This window comes from Eriocheir sinensis, chromosome 39 (assembly GCF_024679095.1).
Source record: "Eriocheir sinensis breed Jianghai 21 chromosome 39, ASM2467909v1, whole genome shotgun sequence".
Lineage (NCBI taxonomy): Eukaryota > Metazoa > Arthropoda > Malacostraca > Decapoda > Varunidae > Eriocheir > Eriocheir sinensis.
Genome location: NC_066547.1, coordinates 7,335,853 through 7,343,305, shown reverse-complemented (window position 1 = coordinate 7,343,305; position 7,453 = coordinate 7,335,853). Strand labels below are relative to the sequence as shown.

The 7,453-nt window shown below is 37.8% G+C and overlaps 1 long non-coding RNA gene across 1 annotated transcript; it reads right to left on the bottom strand.

Moving 5' to 3' along the window:
- Positions 1 to 2,207: 2,207 nt before the first annotated feature.
- LOC127008930 (uncharacterized) lies at positions 2,208 to 5,051 on the bottom strand. Its single transcript, XR_007761466.1, has 2 exons — positions 4,925 to 5,051; positions 2,208 to 2,829 (listed from the first exon to the last, which is right to left on the bottom strand). It is a non-coding gene; the product is annotated as an uncharacterized LOC127008930 (long non-coding RNA).
- Between the last annotated feature and the right edge of the window lie 2,402 nt (positions 5,052 to 7,453).

Here is a 7,453-nt window from a genome sequence, read left to right as displayed (position 1 = left end):
AATCTAGGAGGACTAGCTATTCAATGTACGTTCTTCATCGTGCAGAAGGATAGACACAGGATAAGCAAAAGCCTTAAAAAATTAATACAAAAATAATATAAGCTACCCAGATTCCTACTCACTTAGGATATTAGTGAAAATACTCTTTTGTAGGTATAGTTTATTAGGTCTAAGATTTCACATAAACACTGAAACGTTCGTGTTGCTTTTTGAAGATATTAAATTTCAAAAGACAAGATTAGATAAATAATTAAATAAAAGGTTTACAGGCTACAGCTATTGCTTATTCACTGCTAGGAACAGGTAATTTAGGCGGATATAAAGTGATTAGTCACCTCACACAGTGGAGTACTTTCCAAACTTTGACTTATTTTTTCATTTATGAGAATATAGAACTTTTTATGCGATAGTTTAGCAAAACCTTTAGATTATTAACTATTCTCAGAAAATAATTATTTGAATGTATTATTATAGTACTCGTCCTCACAGCTCTTTTAAAGCCAAGGAGAGGCATTGGCTTTCCTTGTGCTCCAGCCAAAGGAACAACGAGGCTGAAAAGTGCTCCGCTGTGTGAGGTGACTAATCATTCTTTATCCGCCAAAATTACCTGACCGCGACCTGCTCCTATGGTATATCACTGACGTCTTGCTAGTGAACAAGTAAGTCAGAGGTGTGCATTATCCTGCTCACACATGTGTTAGATTTCGTGGATAATTTGTTAGCGGTCACTAAAATATTATGCAGGCAACAATAACGATTACCGTCAACTAGCTGCTTTTCAGCTGCAAAGTATTAATAATCGTGATTATCAAACAGCTCTGGCAATGTCTTTAAAAAATGCATGGTAACTAATTACAGTAGTTGTTAACAGTTACCACAAATTCTGAGTATTAATCAGCGACCTTAAAAATAAAAAAGAACTGGTATCATCTGTGGCAGTATAGCTTATTTGAAACTAAAACAGCTGTAATTGACAGTAATCGTTATTTTTGCGTGCATATTACCGACAGTGACCTCTGTTTAGTAAGCAATTATATATCCACGAAATCGGACACATGTGACAGCAGCCTGCCAGAGCACGATAATGCACCAATCGGACACATGTGACAGCAGGTTGCCAGAGCACAATAATTCACCTCTGACTCAGAGGCCGCGCTTATAATAGTGAATAAGTAATGAGGAAGGCGTGGGACTATACGTTGAAGCTGCAAGTGGTTTTGATGCTCATCTTGGTCACATTATCTACAGGTTGTGACAGGAAGAATATAGATTACTAAAAAGACATGTCATGCGATCCTCCATGTCCTGCGTGCATGGAATGTATCCGTAATGACGAAATGCATGGCATCCTTTACGAAATGGATGCCGAGATATCTTTAATATTATTGTTTCTTAGCTTGAGTAAAAAACATGAACAAGTAATTCCAGTAATTTAAGCGAGGTCATTTGGTTCACTATGATATAGACCACTCCACTTTCACGTAAGCACAGGGCTTTAGTCTCAGGCCAGAATGGGCATCAGTCCATATATGCAGGGCATTCGAAGGTCACGACGATGGTCTGTGAGCGCTATGATGTAAATGCTATGACTACATCCATATATCTATTATTTATTGCAATTTCTCTGATGTTCGTTCTGCATGAAATACAAGGTGAAAGAAGCTTATTTTTATATTTTAATTCTTTAAACGAATAGCTACAAGAGTATTGTATGATATATATGGATGTAGTCATAGCGCTTACGTCATCCTAGCGCTCACAGTCAATTCTCCTGACCTTCGAATGCCCTGCATAATGGACTGATGCCCATTCTGACTTGAAGACCTGTGCTTATGTTGAAGTGGAGTGGTCTGTCATAGTGGAAAAAAATGCTTCACTTTGGTTACTTATATTAGATTATCAATGTTATAGATTATCAATGTTATATTCAAGATAAACAAAACAAATTTACTAAAGATATATCAGCATTCACTTTGTAAGGGGTGCCAGCACTTCGTCATTGCGGACTCCTTCCATGTGCGCATAACACTTGTCTTTTGAGTAGCACCGCTCTTTTAATGCTGTAAATGGCTCGGTCGCGGAAGGAAGCTTTTAAGTCTATTACCACCAGCATTGTTATTTTCTCTGAACATCAATGGGTAGAAGAGTAACTTAGCCATTTTCAAGGCTGATTTGCTAATATTATAGCAACGTAAGATAATTTTAAAAAAAAACTTGCCCATATAACATGAAATTATTCTTATCATGTTATAAGATAAAAACCCTCATTACGTTAATGATTGTTCTGCAAGTAAGTATGAACAGTATAGCAAAGGTCCTGCAATATTACCGATTTTTAAGTGAGTTAACGATAATGTCACAGGTACTTTGCTGTACTGTTCATACTTGCAGTATAATCATTTACGTGATCAGAGTTTTTATCCTATAACACGACAAATGTAGCTTCATTATGCCCAAGTATGTACAGATCGTATAAACGGACATGTTTAATGATATCTTGCATTGCTATGGCAATCACTGTCAAATCCTTTGCAAATTGGAATTGAAAAATAGCTGCCACCTCTCTGCCCCTTGTAGTCAGAGAGATTCTGGTGGTATTAAGTGATCAGGCCAATTGTATCCATGAATAAATAATAGATACTATTATGATTAAAACTGCAAAATAAATTGATTAAACATTTGACATGTAAAAATTTCTTCCAGGTTTTAAGCTTTTCTTCCTACATTTATTTTAAACTATTTATAAAAAAAGTGATGTTCATGAACTGTAGCGGGTAGTCGTCAGTGTCTTGGTGCGTCTTGCTCCCAGCTCCTGAAACACGCGATGCCCTGCAATGGAATAATATAAAAGACAGTAAGAATAAATAAAATAGAATCAATCTGCTGAAATGTACAATTTTTACTAATAAAGTCTCCAATGGAGTCAAATGTGTCTGACTTTCCTGTGAACACAAGCTCTTCAGAGGACGGAAGATGTAAATGCTGGCAGGTAAGTATTTAGGCTGTCGCAGTAATTCATACTATACATTATGAAATAAGTCCTTGTTATGTACTTTATAAGACTCTTGCTGAGAATATTAATGGGAAAGTTGCCCGACATTTTATTTTACCAAACCACTGAAATAAGAAATATTAATCATTATAATGAAATCATTACTATATTATTATCATGAGAATTGATTTTTATGCTGCTCATATTTACCTCAAACAATTGAATTTAATTGCATTTCTATTAACTTGCAAATGCAAGATGCGTTGTTAATCTTAGATATTTTTCAAAACGCATTTCATTCGATTACCTCGAATGGCATAATAATAATTGTAATAAAATAATGATGTCTAGCGCACGAGTCATAACGAAGTACAGATTAGTTCATCAACTGGATTCAAGACACACACACACTCACACCCACCCACTCCTTGCCCGCTGTAAGTCAACCATTCTTCCTCCTTTATCAATTTGTCTAATCTAGATAAAATCGAGGATGAAAATCAGTCGCCGTTTTTTTCTCATAAAAATTCTTTTAGTCTGGGTAACTTCCTCAACCCAAATTTGGATATTAAAGTTTCAGTAGATTTACTTAGCTTGTTGCTGTGGATTGTTTAAGTTATTAAACAGATGGAATGTCCTTCCTAACTTTAAAAAAGAAAGGAGTTTACATCAGTTATAATGACTTTACAGTTTTAAAGCCTAGTAACATTTTTCATGTCAAAAGTACTTAATAGTTTGAAAAAAAAAAAAACAGCAGAAAAACCCGCGCTTTTCTAGAACCTGAACTCTACTGAAATACTGTCGGGTGCGGCAGGTGAGCCGGGGTGACCTGGCGAGGCTAAGGTCGTCACAGTAAGACATTCTCCATCCCTAGAGGAGCTGTTTGTTATGGTAAGAGAACTATGATATAATTGTGTGTGTGTGTGCACGTTTGGAAGCGCGCGAGCATCATAGATTCAGAGGTAAAGTAAACAAAAGCCTTCAAGGTCACCGGTCATGGGATAATATCGGGGAATAGCGAGAGGGGGGGGGGGGGGGAGGCGTGAGAAGACAAGAGGCCTTGAGAACACATTGAGGAGGGGGAGGCGTGAGAAGACAGAAGCCTTGTGAACACATTGAGGAGGGGGAGGCTGTGAACATACCGGTTGCCTGTGTGGTTAAAGAGATTTGCAATCTTGTTCCTTATATCCATAATAACATTGTGATGGGGAGGTACTGGCCATCTGATAAAATGGATTACACCATAATGGAGCTGAACAATAAGTAGGATGATTAGAATAGGATGCATCAAGTAAAGTTTTGAATTACGAGCGTTATACGAATGCTTTGATTTTTTTTTTCTTTACGTAAAGTTGTGGGGAAGGCAACGAATACATGGGAAGTGTAGAAGGTATTACGTGTGAGTGAAGGTAAATGGTAGCGCAGGCAAACATATGTCGTGAGAGAGAGAGAGAGAGAGAGAGAGAGAGAGAGAGAGAGAGAGAGAGAGAGAGAGAGAGAGAGACCGACCGACCAACAGACACACAGACAAACAATGCAAATCTGGTAACTCAAAGCCAGTATGATTCTGGCCAAAAAACTATTGAGTGAAAAATTGTGACAAGTGCCAGAAGGCATAAAAAAAATACACATTTCACTGAGCACATAACTGAAATTTTTTTTTTTACTACAAACTAAGAAATTGGTGGCATTTAATAAGTATAAAGAATAATTGAAGTAGCAATCAAATAGAGTAATCTTAAGACTGGGGGCAGTAACATATTGGCTAAAAAAAATCAACCATCAAAAGCATGATATCTAAAGTAACTACTACCACCTCTAAGTATCTGAAATTGCTTTCAACTCAAGTGAATCTGGAGACAACCGTCACATGAGGAATGGATGAGGAACACTCTGAATTCATCCTTTCAACAATAAGTAAAGAAAACAAACCTGGAGAGTAGCCGTCAAGGTCACGTCAGTTGAGTCGACAAGTTGTGAGTCAGGAGGCGCCTGTGCTCACCTGGGTTAGGGGAGCAAGTGGCGCGAAGTGTTGGGGTCGCCAGGTTAATGGTCCCACCTGTCAGGGCAAGAACCAAGCCTTCAGCAACTTTGGAAAGAACTAAAATTATGTAAAATCAAATAGGAAAAAAACTATTACACTTCCACTACTATTACTACTACTACAACTATTATTACCATTGCCAGTACTGCTTATGCTTTCTGAGGCGACTGCGTCAGATGGTGAACGCTAACACTTTTTTAAGGGTATCGAACTTCCCTGGGTTCAAGGTTACACGAGTGAAGTGTTAAGCGCGAGTTCGAGATTGGGAAATTCTACTCGAGTTTAAAGGACGAGAACGCGGTACGGTGTGCGAAGGCTCAGGAAGGGAGGGATGGGGAAAAGGGAGAAGTAATAGGAGAAGGGAGAAGGTTAAGAGAAACGAGAGAAGGGTAGGAGGAGGAAGAAGAGTGTGAGCTAGGACGGAGAGGAGGGAGAATGGCGAAAAAAAAGGTGGAGGAAGACGGAGAGGAGGAGGAGGAGGAGGAGGGAGACAGTAAGGTAAACTATATGAAGGAAAAAAAAAAAGTTGGCAGCGGGAAGGAGAGGAAAAGCGAAAGGAGAAAAATCAGGAATAAAAAGTAAAGGGAAGATGCTGCCAAAAAGGAGAAAAAAGAGAAAATAGATTAAAAAAGAGGATAAAGGAAAGAAAGGAGCAGGAAGGAGAGGGAGATAAAAGAGAAAGATACACGGAAGAGGTAAGGAGATAAAAGAAAGTAGGAAGCGGTAACAGAGGAGAAAAGGGGAAGGAAGCAAGGACGAGACGAGAGGAGGGAGAGAGAGGAGGACGGAAGGCAAGGGCGGGGGGGGGGAAGAGACGGCGGGGGACAGACGGACAGGTGAAGGTGACGGGGGCTGCGGCGGCGGCGGCAGTGATGGAGGCAATGGTGGTGTGGTGAGGATGGTCCGGCGTATGTTCGTGCGTTGGTGAGCGACACTAGATCAATCATTACCGTGACGTCTGCTGTCTTTAGTGGGCAACCACGACTAATGCACCTGCAATTACCTGCCTCTACATCTTACTCTACCTTGATCGGCCCTTGTCCTCTACTTTCACTTTTTTTCCTTTTTTTCTTTTTATTTCATTCCGAACCCAACTACACGGCGCAGACTTCCCCCACGAGGTCTTTGCCCCCTCACTCCACTCCTACGCACACCACACACTCAGACCCTACGCTGCCTCAGCCCCCTCTCGCCTCCCCCTCCTACCCCCCCCCAACCTGCCCTCCGAGGCACGTCTCATCAAGCCGTGTTCCTCTCCATCACTTGCTTTTCGTTTTGTTTCGTCAGTTCTTGCATTCTCCTCGGCGTCGCGTCTGCCTTCCTCACCAGTGTTACGTAATCATACCCATTTTGCTTTTATTCTGTTCGCTTAGAATCCGGCAGTCTTTTTATGTTTAGTCTCCAGTCTACGGTTTGTTGGAATTTTGGAATTTATTTTGAATTTGGCTATTATTGTGGCAAGTAAAAATTGAATTATTAGTATTAGTATCAGTATTGGTAATAACAGTAGTAATAAAAGTAGTAGTAAAAGTAGTAGTAAAAGTAGTAGTAGTAATAGTAGTAGTAGTAGTAGTAGTGGTAGTAGTGGTGGCAGCGGTGGCAAAAGTTGTAGTATTAGAAGCAGATATAATATTTGTAGTGGTGGTGGAGGTGGTGGTGGTGACATCAGTAGTAGTTGTTGAGATGGTTGTAGAATTATTATTATTATTTTATTATTATTATTATTATTATTATTATTATTATTATTATTATTATTATTATTGTTATTGTTATTATTATTATTATCATTATTATTATTATTACTATAATTGCTGTTATTAATAGCAGGGATAGTATTAGTGTTGCTATTATCAGTTTTGTTATTATTATTATTATTATTATTATTATTATTATTATTATTATTTTAATTACTAAAATTAGTGGTGATGGTGGTTGTAGTAGTAGTAGTAGTAGTAGCAATTATGTTGTAGTGTACTAACATTTTTGCGCTTAAATAAATTATTAGCATTATTATTATCACCAATATAAAGCAATACTAATTCTAATAATACGACGACTACTCTTACGATTGCTGTTCCAATCAAAAGGCACCAGAAAATATATAGGTAATTGTAGCAGCAGTAGTACCAGTATTTGTACAAGTCGTAGTATTAATGGTATGTGCAGCAATATAAGTAATAGTACCATTATTATTATTATTATTATTATTATTATATTATTATATTATTATATTATTATATTATTATATTATTATTATTATTATTATTATTATTATTATTATTATTATTAGTAGTAGTAGTAGTAGTAGTAGTAGTAGTAGTAGTAGTAGTAGTAGAAGTAGAAGTAGAAGTAGAAGTAGTAGTAGTAGAAGTAGAAGTAGAAGTAGAAGTAGTAGTAGTGCCATTATTATTATTATT